This window comes from Rousettus aegyptiacus, unplaced genomic scaffold, assembly GCF_014176215.1.
Source record: "Rousettus aegyptiacus isolate mRouAeg1 unplaced genomic scaffold, mRouAeg1.p scaffold_m13_p_6, whole genome shotgun sequence".
Lineage (NCBI taxonomy): Eukaryota > Metazoa > Chordata > Mammalia > Chiroptera > Pteropodidae > Rousettus > Rousettus aegyptiacus.
In genome coordinates, this window is record NW_023416309.1 from 93,114,113 (window position 1) to 93,131,043 (window position 16,931).

Genomic DNA, 16,931 nt, shown 5'->3' on the forward strand with positions numbered 1-16,931 from the left:
CCTTCTGTAGGAGAATGGATAAATAAACTGTAGTGCACACAGACAATGGAATATTATTCAGCACTAAAAAGAATGGAGCTACCAAGCTATGCAAAGACATGGAGAAACCTTAAATACATATTAATTAGAATGATGAATCCAACTATATGACTGTCTGGGAAAGCAAAAATATGGAGATTATGAAAATAATCATAAATGGTTTGGGTGGAAGAAGAGGTGAAAAGGCAAAACATAGAGGATTTTTAGGGCAGTGAAAACATGACATTATAAAGATGGATATGTCATTATACTTTTGTCAAAACCCACAGAATGTACAACACCAAGAGTAAACCTTAAGGTAAAACATAGTCGTTAGTGATTATGATATGTCAATGCAGTTTCATCCTTGGTAAGCAAAAAAAAAGGTACCATTCTGGTCAGTGATATTGATAGTGGGAGAGGCTATGTGCACAATGAGGGAGAAGGAGTTTCTATGGGGAATCTCGGTACCTTCCTCTCAATTTTGTTCTAATCCTAAAACTACTCTAAAACAGTCTTTTTAAAAATTGACAAAAAATTTGGTCACACACTTTATTAAAGAAGATATATGAATGGCAAAAAAAAAATTACATAAAAATGTTCGACATTATAAGCCATTAGGGAAATGTAAATTAAACCACAATGAGGTACAATGATATACCTATGAAAATAGCTAAAAAACAAAACAAGATAAAACTAATGCAAGGTGCTGGCAATGATGCAGAACTACTAAAAAAAATGTGTTGTTGATGAGAATGCAAAATGGTAAATGGTACAGCCACTTTGAAAACCAGTAAATAGATGTTTGCTCCCAATTCCAATGTGTTATGTGGGGGTGGGGGTAGGGCAGATCCCCACACCAACATGCAATTCTCCAGCTGAGTGTTCTATAATTTAACTCAGTTCTGACACTATTTACCTGTGGATAGCCTCAGATCTACAGGTAAAAGGATTGGTCCTACAAGACATACCCCTTTCCACAATTCAGATACCAATCACAAGCCCAGGTTATCACTTGTTCTTTTGACCAACTAGTTATAGATCAGAGGTTCCAACAACTCGTTCCTTGAGTCTGATTAATTTGCTAGAGGAGCTCATAGAACTCAGAGAAACATTCTACTTACTAGATTACTAGTTTACTATAAAAGTGTATAACACAGGAACAGCCAGATGTAAGAGATGCATAGAGCAAGGTATGGGGAAAGGTCACAGAGATTCCATGCCCTCTCCATGTGTCACTCTCCCAACACCTCAGTGTGTTCACCAACCCAGAAGCTCTCCAAAATCCTTCCTTTTGATTTTTTTTTTTTTAATGCAGGCTTCGTTACATGGGCATGCTCGATTAAATTATTAGCCACTGGTGATTGAACTTGATCTCCAGCCCTTCCCCCTCCATGAGGCCAGAGAATGAGAATGAAAGTTTTAACCCTCTAATCACAAAGTTGGCTGTCCTGGCAACCAACCTGTATCTTTAAGCGCTTTCTAAAAGTCATCTCATTAACATAACAAAAGACACCTTTACTGTTTAACAGGGACAAAGACCAAATATATATTTCTTATTATAAATCACAATATCACAACCAGTTTTTTCAGTTTATTTATATACATACACCTATCACGTGATCTAGCAATTAAGTTCTTAGGTATTTATCCTGGGGCGGGGGGGACTTATGCTCACAGAAAAATTTGTAAACAAATATTTATAGCATCTCTATTAATAATTCTCAGGAACTAGAGACTACCCAAATGTCCTTCAATGGGTAGATATATAAATGAATTGTATTACAACCGTGTAATGTAATCCTAGTGAGCAATAAAAATGTAATAACTTGGATGAAACTTAAAGTCATTATGTTGAGTAGAAGAAACTAGTCTCAAAAGGCCAGATGTTATATGATTCCATTTATGACATTCTGAAAAACCAAAAAATGGTGTCAGAGAGCAAATTGGTAGTTGTTAGGAGCTAGAAGTAGAAGAAGGATGTGACCATGAAATGGTGGCATGAGGGAGTGGTTTGGGGTGATGAAACTGCTCTGTATCACTACTATAGTGGTAGATACACAAATCTATACAAATGTTATAATTTATAGAGCTACATACACACGAAAATTTCAATTTTACTGATATAGGATTAAAAGAAAACATGGTATGAGCATCTTTGGAGAAGCAGAGCTTCTCTCAGAATTAAAACCTGACATAAAGTGTTCCCCTTGGATTTGCTTTAAGAAAACACTGCATGCTGAAGTGAACAACATGCAAATATATTCTTATGTTTCAAGGTTCACCAACCCAAGCATATAATGCAATCAAATTTATGTTAATAAAATCTTGGTAGCTCCAGGTCTTCTGTTCCTACTGAAATTTCAGCCTCTGCAGAGATTGTATTTTTTTTTTTTTTTCTCAAGTACTTCTAATCCCCCATCTTTTCATTTAGAAAGTTGTTCTGGCGGTTGCTCAGAGTTGATACCATGTCTGCTTCCGTTATGGGCTGCATAAAGGTGAGCTGAATTCACTAGCCTACTTGCAACCGTGTCAGTGGTGTTCCAGTCAATGTACTGCTATCAAGGTAGCTGGATTTTCCATCGAGTGTTACACCAAGACCCTGAAACACTGAGGTTTTGACTGGTTTGTTCCTTCCTATGGCTATTCAGGGCCTCTCTCATCCTCCTACAGTCAGCCTGGTGTTGCCTTCTACACTCTCACCATAATTCTGTCAGATAAGATTGCTTATGGGCAAACACCAATTCTGATTAAACATTTCTTTTTTTTTTTTTTTTTCCTAAAAGGTCTCTTAGGCACTATGTATGTCGATGACTATAAATCATCACTTGAAATGAAGGATGTCAGCCAATTCCACTGTAAATACAATATTAAGTTTTGTAGAGTTGCTTTTAATAGCATCCCTCACTGCAAACTGAGAAAGTAACTAACACTTAAACACAATTTAGAGTATCTGATCCAAAGAGATAACTCTGTGATCACATTTTTCCAAAAGGTAGAACATTTCTTAGAATATTGAAAAGAATGAATAGATATCATTTAGGCAATTCTCCTGAACTACTTTTCACCAAACTTTGAGCAAGGATTAGGCAGCAGCAGCAGCAGTGGGGAATGTGAGCTCATATGTTCTGACAAGGATCTGGAGTGTAGATTGACTGTGGGGCCAATTACAAAAGCAGCTGTATGCTCTGAGAAATTAGCCAGAACAAATAAACCAAAACAAAATAACTACCCAATCTCAATAGAGATGAATAAAAAAAGATATGAAGGGCAGATCCATGATTCTATTTAAAAATTAATTGTTGAATTTTTTTATTAATCATCAAAATAAACTATTGAAAATTTATATCAGAATTAGCAAAAATTTCCATAGAATATTAGAGACTACTATAGCATAATGATTAAGAAATTAAGCTATGGATTCAGTCAGAACTGAGTTGGAATTCAGTCCCAGAAGCTTGTTGGCTAAGTTAATGTGCTGGCTAGATTGATTTAGCAATGAGTTGTTTTATGTCTCACTTTCCCTCTGTGTAAAGTGTCGATAATAATAGTTACTAATGTCTAGGTTGCCTAGGATTCATTTGAAACATGCACATAAAGTACTTAGCATAACGCTTCAGATAAAATAAATACTAAATAAACATAAGCAAATACCAGTAACATTCAACACACACACACACACACACACACACACACACACACACACAGAGTCATGTGATCAAATTAGTTTTAAAAAATATTGGGGTAAATTAATTTAAGCAGGCTTCAGAAATATTTTACATAATCTTTAAAATTTGTATTGTAAATTTGCAAGAGAGTGGTAGTGTACTGCATTTCTTAAAACAATTTGAATACAGAACCCTTATTTCTCAGAGCATCACAAAAGAACTATTGTGCCATAACACCTCTTTAATAATTAACATTGGTGTGCTGCAGTAGTGTGCCACAGATTTTTATGATAGCCATTAGCAGCGTTGACACCGTCATTTTTATGCAAAGGATATTTTAATATAAAGTATTGACATAGGTAGATCAAAATGACTCGTTTTTTCTTAATCACCAGAAAATGTGCACAGCACGTATTCCTGACCTTTACCCATTACAATGTCCACTTTCTACTCTGTTCATTCCCCTGTCATTTTAGAATTTGTATGAGTCTGTGTTAATAAACCAGAAAAAGGTGTTGTGTTTTTTTTTGATAAGGTTATATGATTTCAATTATTTATTCTAAAGCTATCATTTTAAAGTTTATTTATAGCCCTGTATTTTATTGGAACAACTGAGAAAAAAATTAATAGAGGATTAACTGTACAGTTAACAGTTGGGTTCAAGGGATCTTTTCATGGACCCACAATTTTCTTTCCCCTTTCTACTCCAGTGCCAAATATAAATTCAATCAAACAAAATTACCACAATGGGAAGCTTACAAAAAGCACACTAATTTGTCATCTCGATTTTCAAAGAGAAAGCAAAAAAAAAAAAAAAAAATCTATTAGTATTCTGAAATTATTATTGGAAAGTAAATAAGTATAACCAACATAATGTTCATAAAGTAATTAGTGAATATGAGAGGCAAATCACTCAGGATATCAGAGACTTGTTAGAAAATGAGCATTCTGCTTAAAATGACTAAAGAGCTTTTTTGAATTAAGCTGGTATGATACACGTCTTTTGCTATACATAATTCAACTTGAGCGGTGCCTAACTACTAAGTTCTCTCCCGCTATCTCTGAAAAACCTCCTCCCCTCCCCCACCGCTACCCACTTCTCAGATGCAGCCTCATTCTTATCCTTAATCTTCACTATTCTTTGTCCCTAACCATCTGTAACCCAAACTTATCTTCAAGAGTATACCAAATCCGGGAAGGATGTTCAGTAATTGGATAAGATTCAAGAGATTGGTGATGATATCAACTTTATTTCCTGGTTTCTGTGGTACCACATTTCCTGTTGTTTTCTTATATTTCTCTGATAACTACTTTTAAGATTCCTTAGCCAGACGATCCTCCTTGACTTCATTTTCGATTTTTTTAAAGTTAGTCCTAAGTCCTAGATTTAAGGACACAAGTATTCACAAGGCACAAGAGAGCAGGGAGAAATTCAGACTGCCACTGCAAGTCCTTACATCCTTTCTGCTCACATTAGAACCTATTATGGACCATATATAGGCCCATATATAATCTGTGAGAAATCTAAATGATGTCCATGTATGTATTACTTACTCAAAAAGAAAGACACAACTTCTTCATATTATGTCTAACAGTGACATAGTTCATGCTATATTTTCCATGAAGCACTGCTCATAGACTAATAAATTTTTAGGTTTATTATTTTTTCATGAAATTTTAAAAAATTTATTTATTTTTATTTGAAGAAATTATTAAAAAACTTTTCCCCCATCTATCTCCCCCTATCCACTTCCCCACTACCCTCTGATAACCACTAGTCCATTGTCCATGTCCATGAGTCTCTGTTTGTTTGTCTTATTTAAAGCTGCATTCCTACAGTCTATCTCAACATTTGGCTTTTGCTAAAATAATATTCTTTCTTTTTTTTCTCCTTTTACAATGCTCCAAATGAAATGACTTGCTTGTTGTTATCCTGGTAAAAATGTGTGTATGTGAGCCACATCAAGGTTGCTGCAACAAAATGTCATGACTAATTTTTTCATACCAGAGAAATATCTCAATATTACATACATAAAATATATAATAGTTTTGCAATGCAAACTCCTGGAAAAATTTCCAGGAAATGTTGGTCTTATGTAATACAATCAGTTGATAGTCTCTCTCTCTCTCTCTCTCTCTCTCTCTCTCTCTCTCTCTCTCTCTCTCCCCCTCTCTCTCTCTCCACACACGCATGCATTTATTGGAGCTATATATATATATGTATATAGTAAAATTCAGCTGCCCCAGAAGATGATTTATGCTTTAGAAGAGTTGGTTTGAGCCAGTTTCTAGGTTGTATTAGATAGGATAAGTTATTGATAGTGACCACTTATAGGTTAAGACAGTGAAATTGTCGTCATCGTGGAGGATAACACTTCTTTTTCTGTCAGCCTATCAGTAGGCCTTGAACTTTGATCTACCAAATACAACTTCGTGTCACTAACATAAACAATTTTTTAAAAAGCGGAGACAGGATAAGAAACGAATTTAAAACAACAGTGCCTTATACCATTTCATTGTACAACCCACCCATCAGTAACTGTTCTGGCCCTTACAGCTGTAGTAAGGTTTATATCCTATATGAGTCATTGCTCAGGAACTCATTTTGAGGTTATACTACTTAACTATTGTTTGCTGTCAAGAGTCACAGCCTTAGTGAAACTCAGTAGAGAGACCAATATAAACTAGAAACAATCTCATTTTGTTCCTAACAGATTTTTCCATGCGGTATTTATTAACAATAGTCAATACTGATCTATCTGCTTAAATTCTGCTCTTCCTCAGTAGTGTATCATGCTGAGAAATTTGGATTAGCAATTTTTTGAAATGAAAACCAAAATAAAATTTAACAGTTATGTTCATAAAATTGTTGAATCTATTATTTAGGAGAAATAGATGCTCCTTTTAAAAACAGTAGCCTCTTATCTGAGCCTATTTAAATTCGTTTATGAATAAAAATAAGTTAATTGGCAATATTTAAGCTCTTTAATGTGAAAAGATACTGAACCATCTGGGTAACAAAAAATCTTCACTGAACGATTATTTAAAGTTGAGATTTTAATCAATTGTGGTATTATTAATCATACCAAATACAAAAGAAGGTCAGGAACCAAGTCCTGGGAACCCTTTCTTGACTGTAAATCAGAAATACATGTACTTCCCACTTTCCATGATTCCTTAGCAACCAAGAAGTATATTTAATATTTTATTCAGTTCACTCTTTACAGCAAAGCAAAACCACAAATTCCAGAGTTGGGTTATCCCACACATTGGTTCTCTGATTTTCTTACAGAATTATTTCTGAATTTTTCCAGATGAGTTTCTGATAAGAAAAAAAAATAACTTGTCTATTTGTTAGGAAAGAGAAAACAACTGTTCATACTTTGTTCACCCTGCATATAAAGCAGATAATTTCCTCTTGGATGAACTGTCTGTAAAATGAGGACACTTCAGTTTTTTCTTTCTTGAGTAGGTGGTGTTATTTTGTGGTAGGTGAAGACAATGTCTTGGATGTCAGTAATCTCCATGTACAAACCTCATTTTTCAGAGCCCTTGAATAGCATTTTCAATGCTCCTGTATCAAGAATTTATCCATTTTTCAAAGCCTTCAGTGTCATCTCTAGATTCATTTTTCTTAGCTTCTCCAAGAAGTGTGTAGTTCCCTCTCCTTTCGAAGTGATTTCCCTAGCTAGCCACATTGCAAAGGAGAGTTTTACCTGCCACTGTGAATTAAATTCAAGAAGGACCATGAAATACAGAACCAATCATTTATCAGACTGATATAGCCCAGAGCTGGCTAACTCAGTTCTCAAAAGACCCCACATTTTGCATTAATACCAGTGCTTGTGGGAGAGACACCAAGATGATTGATTAAATTCTTCAATGATTTTGCACATGTAGACATTCTCAGGTTCTTCTCAGAATAGAATTTCTTTCTTCCTCTCTCTTTTTTTGGTAACTAAATTTTATACTCCTTTATTAAAAAAAAACTATTTTTGATTAAAAAAAAAAACAGGATATTTGGAGGTTAAGATTGCTATTTTAAGGTGTTCGAAATTGTCATTTTCTGACAGTGAATACTCTCAGAAAAAGACAACCAGTTTTTTTCACTACTTTTCTTAGAGTGTCATGATTTGAAAAGATGCTAGTCTGTGATGTATGTATGAACTTACTAATTTTATTATTGAAAAATGAAGCCAAATACCTTCCATAAATCGGTAATGCCTATTATAGATAGGCAGAATAATCTAATAGTATGTTTTTACATATTTACCTAAATCAAACAAACCAAACAAGAAGACTCCAAAATTTCATAATATACTAATCACACATCTGTGGTTCTCTCTAGAATAAATAAATAAATCTCTCAGACTACCTAGGGATAAAACAAAAGAGACAAAGTTGAGTGTAGACCAGGTACTGTGAAGGAGGACACTTCTCTGTGGGTATTCTGGGTTATGATATAGTCTATTGTAATTCATTAAAGCTAAAATAGAATGCCTATTAATGAAACAATTTGTTGAAACCTGTGTCTTCAGGGAGACATGGAATAAAATCACTCCTAACCCATGAGGATATGAACATTACTGCTAAACCACAAATGGGCAGAAGTTGCTGCCTCCTATATTATGGAAAGATAAACCTTTTCATTGGGATGAGAATAATTTTTATTGACTATGAGGATTTAATTTAGAAGACATGAATGAGTTCTCTGCAACAGAAGCCAACCAAACACATGGTGTAGCTCACTTTGATAGTCTTATGAAAATCCCGAGAAAACCCAAATTCTCTCCCAGGAAGTCCAACAATAGTGGATTCCCTCTGTCTACACCTCTTGCTGCTCCCTTGGACCAGTGTTTTACCTCCTGCTATATTTCCTACATTAAAACTAAAATCATGCAAGCTAAACAAGGGAGAGTACAAGAGCATTGTTTCATCCAAAAACATCCTTGTTTTCTTTAATGCTGAATCTGAGGACCCTCAATTTTAGTGCCTTTTTCAATATCATATGGAATTTTGATGTAGAATTGCTATTCAACCCTATAGCAAGACCATGCAATTCTTGACTTTGTCTTATTCATCTCTGAATTCCTAGAGATAATCACAACACCACACATATTGTGGACTGAGTTATTTTCTCATGAACACAATTAATAATAACTTTTGGTTACTTTAATAGCTTGTATTACTTTAACCAGTCACTCTTAAAATGTGGTCCCTGGGCCAATAGCATCAGAAACGCCTTGAAATTACTTAAAAACGTTTATACTTAGGCCTTGTTTTATTCTCTAGGGCTGCCATAACAAAATACCATATACTGGTTGGCGTAAACAACAGAAATTTATTTTCTTACAGATCTGGAGGCCAGAAAGTCCAAGATCAAGGTGTTGGCCAATTCTGTTTCTAGGAAGAACTCTTTTGGTGACTTGCAGACAGCCACCTACTTGGAGAGAGAAAACTGGGGTGTCTATTTCCTTTATTGTTGGGCACCAGCCTTGTTGGATTAGGGCCCCATCCTTATGATCTCATTTAATCTTTATCACATCCTCATAGGACCCACTGCTAAATCACATTGGGCGTTAGGGCTTCAACATATGAATTTCAAGGGGACATGCACTATTTATAACAAGCCCCAACTCAACTGTAACAAACTCGAAACTCTGGGTTTATTAAGTCCTCCAGTGATTCTGATGCACACTAAAATCTGAGAGCCAGTGATAAGGAAGTGGTGTGCAACCATAGTCACCCATCACAACTGTCTAAGGCAGTTTTAAAACATGCCAATACTTGGGGCTCACCCCACAACAAAACATGTAAAATGTTTGCAGGTGGACCTTGGGCACTGCTATTTTTTGAAATCTTCAAGATAATTCTTATTTGTAGCAAAAGCAGCACACCACTGTTCTCATCTCAACCTCTGCGTGTGTTTGTACATATATAATATATATAAAAATATTGCAATAATATGTATAAACTTTCTCTCATTTGGGGGAGATATATCTATAGACATATAGATATATACCTATAAATATCTCTTAACAATTAAGATATTAAAGTCAGGCAGATTAAAGATCAGATTTTATTTCTGTCCTTGCTTTTCTTTTCCATGTGACTTTGTATGTTAAGTGACTTCTCTGAGACTCTTTTATTGTGTAGGTTGCTATGGAATTTAAATAAAGTTACACACATAAATTGTCTTGGCGTTCTACTATATAATAGACAACAAATAGTTTTAGTTCCCTTCCTCTTTTCCCTCAGAGATATTCATACCTACATTTAAATAAAATTCTCAGATTTTTTTTTTTTGATGTATTCCAGTTGATTTCTGAAAGCAAAACTTGGGACATCAAATCAACATTTTAAATTGCATTTCTAATCATATTTTTCATAAGCTTCTGTCCTAAGCACTGATTCTGTTTCTGTGTTATTTTATTGATTATTATTTCACAGTTGTCTGAGGAACAGCGGAATATTTAAGAATTGAAATAATACTGAACTCTGCCTTATTCATTTGATATTTTTGTAGTGAGCATCACCATTCTCACCTGCTATTTATTAGTAAAGAGCTGTGAAAAACATTGGTCCTCCCTCCCATCCAAGAATATTGTTTGAATTAAGCATTGCTATTCAGAGTAAAATATATCTTACTTTATATTTTACCAAAAATTCCTTGCCTTCCTAAAGATCATTAGTGCTCTGAAAGAAATAATTTTTACTTATTTTGATGTATATTACAAGCTGTCTTAAGTAATTGGTCATAAAGATTTTTTTGCAGGGAAAAAAAAAACACTAGAAAAGACTATTTCCCACTCTCAAGGCAGAATGACCAAGACTAGAGGAGAAAGTGCTTTATATAAATGAAAGAACATACTTAGAACACATAGAAAAATTCTTCTGAAGTGATCATCATGAACTCAGTCATGTCTGCTTGCTACTTCAGTAGAAATCAAAAACATTTGACCTTCCCCAACTCTGAACAATACCTTAAGTAAAAACCATGAAGAGCTATATCAGGTACTTTGAAAAAATAAAAGCATTTTCAGCACATTGCAAATAGCTCATTTTGATCACTTTTAATCAGATTTAGGAAGACGTTACAGTGGAAAGAAACTTAGAGTGGGAATATAGAGGCTTAGTGTTACTATAAATAAAATAATAATCATAAAACTAACTTCCATATATCTGGGTTTCAATCGACTAATCTATCAACTGAAAAAAACTGTACTGCATGATGTCAAATAGCACCTTTAAGATCTAACGTTCTGGAATGCAGTAAGACTCATGAAAAGTCTGCTCATTCCTATAATCCTTAGTTTGCTTTGGAAATTCTTAAATCCTTGATCATCATTTTGCTATTTAAAGATGTGTCAAAGCTTACCTTCAAGGGCATTCAAAGTCTGCATATGTTATTTGAGAATTATGAAAATATTCCAATGATAACAAGGCTATTTAATTTAAAAATAAACACATGTTTGAATATTACCGAGGACACTAAAAAGGAAATGAAAGTAATGGTCCAATGGCTTGAACTCATTACGTTCTGCCTGAAAAGAGATTTACATATGCATCTTATGTGAAAAGATAGCAAGAGAAATCAACCTCCCTCTAACAAAATGCCATTGTTTAATGTTTAATGAATTTCTACAAGTAGGTAGCAGAAGCCAAAATATAATTAACAAGGCCAATGCAGAGGGAAACCCAGGCTGCCCAGTAGAGCATGTGGTACCACTTAGAAAGAACAAAAAGGCTCAAATCTATTAAACATAGGAATGCTGTAGAACAATTCCCTTGAGATATTAGAGGCATTGGGGTTCCTACTTGGACAGTTTATTTTTTACTGTAAAATTAAGGGAAGAAGAAAAACTTGCATTTGTATGATGCAATAATTAAAAGAAGGAAATAATGTCTATATATTACAAATAGTTCAAAATTGCAAGGAAATTTTCACAAAATTTAACTCATCTTTCCACAGACTTGCAGCCAATTGAACTGAGGAGAAGAGTCTTGGAGGAGGAAGGAAGATTGCTCACAGACCTCCAATATTATTCTTAACAAATCTATAGTCATGCTTTTGAGTTAGGAGCACAGAGATTCCAAAAGAAGTATCCTAGGACTGAAAAAATAGTTTTTATCCCAGGCCATCTCCAGTGGATGGAGTAGAACGTGTGTAGAAGAAAAAAAAGTGAGACAAAAGAGAAAAATGTGTTGCAGGGAGTGTTGGGGAGAGAAATAACTAATGTACAGTAATACAGAAACTAATCATGTATGCTTGGGCTAATGGGGCTAAACAAAGATAACTTTGAAAAAAATGCGGAATATTACTGAAAATTGAGGTAAACTACTGGAAATGCAATTAACAATCATTTTAACCTCTGTGGCCAGGTTTCTTAAATAACTTGAACTTTTTTTGGAATAAAGTTAATATTTGTAGAAGCATTAATATATTAAAATATAGCATTTAGAACTTTTTATACATTATTAATGCCTTTTATCCACCTTCCAACTTCTTGTCTTCATAACAGGCTAATGTGAAGAATGACCCAAAAAGTTCAAAGAACACTAATCATTTCTGCACTCACAGAAATGAAACTAAGGTGGGCATTCACAATGATTGAATGTTTAATGATTTATAATTCATAATTGTTCTTTCACCATCTTCTGAATGTACCTAGGATTTTCTCAAAAGAAGTACATATATGTTTTAGAAATAATCTCTTCATCATGAATGTGGTGATGGTCACACATTTCTATTTGTCAAAAATCAATCAACTGTATACTTAAAAAGTGAATCTTATAAGGTATGCATATTTTATCTCAATAAACACGACGTTTTTTAAATGCCCAGAGCTTTGAAAAGAAAGCATACAATGAAAGAAAAGTTAATGTCAGTAAAAAACTTAACTTAGTTTAAAAATCAAGTTTAAATAGGTTATACTTGTTCAGGAAGCAAAATTCAAATGACATGAAAGTATATATAATGAAATCTGTCATAACTCTTTTCTCTACCCACACTATTTCCTTCCTGAGGACAACTGTTTTTCAGTTTCGTGAACTGTTTTTAGATAAGGTATTTGTTATATATACAACTATGGTATATAAATATTACAAGCATGTACATGTGTGTTGCACATAGACAATGGAAGCACATTCCACACCTTGATTTTTGTACTTAATATATTTTGGAGACAATTCCATATCGATACATATAGAACTGACTCACTCTTTCCCATGGCTCTTTTGTTTTAACAATATACTATAAAAACATCTTTCTCTAGTCCCTTTTAGATTATCATGTAATATTTGTTTTAGTATTTTGCTATTAGAAATAATACCAAAATGAATATACTGACAGATGTGTATATACATAGAATAAGGTCTTAGGAATAAAACATTGTGTCAATGAGTATGTGCATATTTAATTTTAATAAATAGTGCAAAATTTCTCATAGAAGTCTTACACTATATTATACTCCTGCTTGCAATTTTGATCCCGTTTACTTGTATTCTTGCCAATAATAAAATGTCATCAAACTATTTTTTTGCAAATCTGATAGGTAAAAATGCCCTAATGTTATAGTCATAATTTATATTTCTCTCAATGTAAGAACAAGCATTTTTTAAATATTTATTTAAAACTCTTTGAGTTTCTGGATAGTAATTAAATCAAAGGTTATTTTATAGTAATTTATTAAGCTGTAAATTTATACTTTAATGTCTCATTTGTAATTAACATTTCCACAAATTACATTTCCTAGCCTCAGTTCTATCTCGGGTTCCAGGTAAAATTTGGTTTTGGCCAAATATACCTGCATGTGATTGCTTAAAGACAAATTTAGAGGTCGTATTTCTTTTATTTCTGCTACTTCTGCATTTTCTGCTGTCAAATATGGTTATAAAGGCATTGGAATTTTCTGTGACAGCAATAGAAAAGGTCTCAGTAACCAGTCATATGCTTTGGAGGCAGGAAACAAAGTCCCTTTTTGGCCAATAATATCTCTTACAGATGCAATAAACCCCTGCAGCAAATAACGACAGTGCTGCTGATTTCCTGGTGAAATGTTTTTCATTTCTTCTGACTTATGGAGCATCTTTATAAATCTTGAGCTGATATTTTTCCTAATTTTTAAAAATCTACAAGTATTGTGAGTTATCCTCAGACAAACTATCTCCAGGGGCCTTATGTTAGGCGAAGGAACAAGATGTCAGGCTCTGAGGAATCTTCCCAAGTTCTGATTGAAGCTCCTCGAGGCACAGGGTTGTATATCATGTGTGCTATTTATTTTAGCCTCTACTTCTCCCCAGCTGACAGAAAGCAATGTTTCTCGCCTCACTGACAGACTGCTTCCTACAAATATGGCATGCTTTCCTGTTTCCTCACACAACACTTCCTCTCCTGCTATTCTATGTTAGCCAACAGTATCCAGAAAAAGTTTATGGCCAGCTTACACTGCCCATATCCATTGTTCCAAAGAGGGGTGTTAATTTTGGCCCACAGAATAAGTCAGTTACATCAAAGAGCTGTGCGAGGCTGGTGGGAACCACAACTGTAGGCATCTCTTCTGGCATCTCCTAGTTTCACTGATAGTATTGTCTTTTTTTTTCTGAGAGCACAAGGAATAGCACCACTTTACCCTGCCATCTTAATGACCCCAGTTTTATTAACTTTCAATAGCATAAAGTGTTTGGGTTAGAAAAGCGATTCCAGACCTATTTCTTTTCAGTGTCAGAATTCGTAGAATATGGCTATCATAAAATAAGTGAATTGGAACTGCTGAGAACATATTTCTAGCCTTTTCAGGTTTATTTTGTCAAATTAGACCTACTTTTCTTTCCAACAAATATTCCTCAGACCCCACTACACACAACAATTCACAGATAAAAATCATTGGCTTATTGTCTCATTTTCATTCCTTTGTCCCTTGTTTAATCCACTATTGGTTTCCAAACGCCAGTCTATCTGCTTAGAAATCACTTATTAAAAACATTTATACCCGAGTTTCATGCCAGAATGAATGGATAGGAATTTTCAGAGGTATTGCTCTAGCAAAATATTTTGGTAAACTACTAAGGTGATTCTGATACACAGACAATTTCAAGACCTACTGACCTAGAGTCTGGAATTTGAAGCCACCCAAAATTCCAAGTCTGACTTAAGAGCCTTCTAAATTAATTTCATTTTATACCATCAATAAGGGATAGCAGCCACACTTGAAGTCCAACTGCAACATTGTGTCTATAGATTCTCTATACATGAATATAATTAATAAGGTTACCTGAAGTTAATCTCTTTATCTGTTTTTAAAGGCATAAGCATTTAGGATATTGTTTAACATCTGCTTTTAGCAAAGGGCAAAATAAAATGACTGTTTCCCTATCAAAAAAGAGCAACAAACTTTTTATTCATAAAGGAAAACAATATTTAGAGAAAAAATAAGGAAAAAATAAACCTATTCTGAGGAAAAAAGAAACTAGGGGTGTCTACCATGAATTCAAGCATCTAGGCAATTATTTTGAGAGCATGCAAAAGAGAAAGCCTAAACATTTCCATTTACCAGAGACAAAAAAAAAAAAAAACATATTTGTTTGTTTTGTGATTCACACTATTTGTACTCTGAAATCATACAGAGTATAACACTGGAAAGATCCTGTGAGGGTGTTTGGGACCATAACATTCAACTAGAATTTGCTGTTGCTATGCACTAAGAACTCTGTTAGATATTTCTTACATGTTATTTCAACAAACCCTTGTTAACAACTCTGTAAGTTAAGCACATCTCCATTCTACAAGGGAGAAAATGGAGAATCAGTGTTGGTAAGTTCCTTACCCAAAGAGTTGCAAAGGGTCACACTTAGACCCAATATAACTATTTTAGTGCTTTTTCTGCTACAACAAAATTGCCTATTTTGTTAAATGTGTTGGCCTCTGTGGTCCCAGGCCTGGTGGGTCCCAGGTGTGGCTGTGATCAAGGCTCACAGCTAGAAATAGGACCACGGATTCAGAATATTATTACATTAGTGTAGCAGGGCACCTGAGCTTAAAATACGTAAACATAATTCAGCTTATTGTATCATGCATGTGTGGTTGAATGCCACTGTTGAACTCTGATATGTGTGGAGACAAGTGGTCCCCTGAGGAGCAGAAGGGGAGCACAAGAAGGGGAGCACAAGAAGGGGAGCACAAGAAGAGCAGAAGCAGAAGCAGTAGCGTGTTCCCTGCAATGGAACTGCACTCCCCACAATAAAGTTGGTACCTGCCGTTTCATTCTCATGTCGGCCCCTTGTGCATTCTTCCAACTGGGTGTCTCACCACTGCAACCTTCCTTTCTCGATCAGCTCAGTGCCGACAGCCCCTCCCTCTTTGATGCATCTTTTTCATAACTCATCATTCCCACTTCACCTTATTTCTAACCACCAAAAGCATGCAACCTCATTGGAAACCTGGAGTAATCTGAGTAACATGTGAGGACAGGCACTAGGCTGGCTTGCAGAATCTTAAGAAAATAGATCAGGTTCATGATGCCCGCTGGTATAATGAAAACAGAGAATGGGATGTTTAAAGTGAGTTCATATACACGAATTACATAGAGGTTAAGAGCCTCTTTTTCATTTCCAAATATAATTCAGATTTATGTCTACCTGCCTTTTAACGGTTGTGAAAACTACACAGCACAATAAAAAATAAGATCTTTTTAGGAGTGATAGGAAAATTGAGATTATGGCTGAAAACACTGGTCTCAAGATGGAAAGTCTTGTCCTTAAGTAATTCTGTTTAATTTTTTTTTCTTATAAGCTCTTCACATTTTGTGTGACAAAAAGTACAGATTCATTAACACGGGGGGTGGGGTGGGGGTTGGAACCTTACCTGACACATATATTCTTGAAATATAACTCACCATTCATTGGCCTCTCCAATCTCCAACAACCACCAAGAGAACATAAATTCAGGGCTGACATTTAGCCTGTAAACAGTGACAGGCCCCTAAGGATTATGTGCAGCTGGCTTCTGAGTGGTTGGTTGGTACAATGGAGATGTATGACCATTAAATATTTTTGACGGTGACCTCTAAACAAATCATAAAAATCCAAAACTACTCTAACCAAATTGAAAAAGCAGGATAATAGCTATTAAAGTCAAAATGAGTTTGAGATATATACTATAAAACCTTTTTCCATGTTATTACATTATATCTGTGCATCGTTCTTTTTAAGCTCATTAAGAATACCAAGGAGGAATATGGAGCTTAC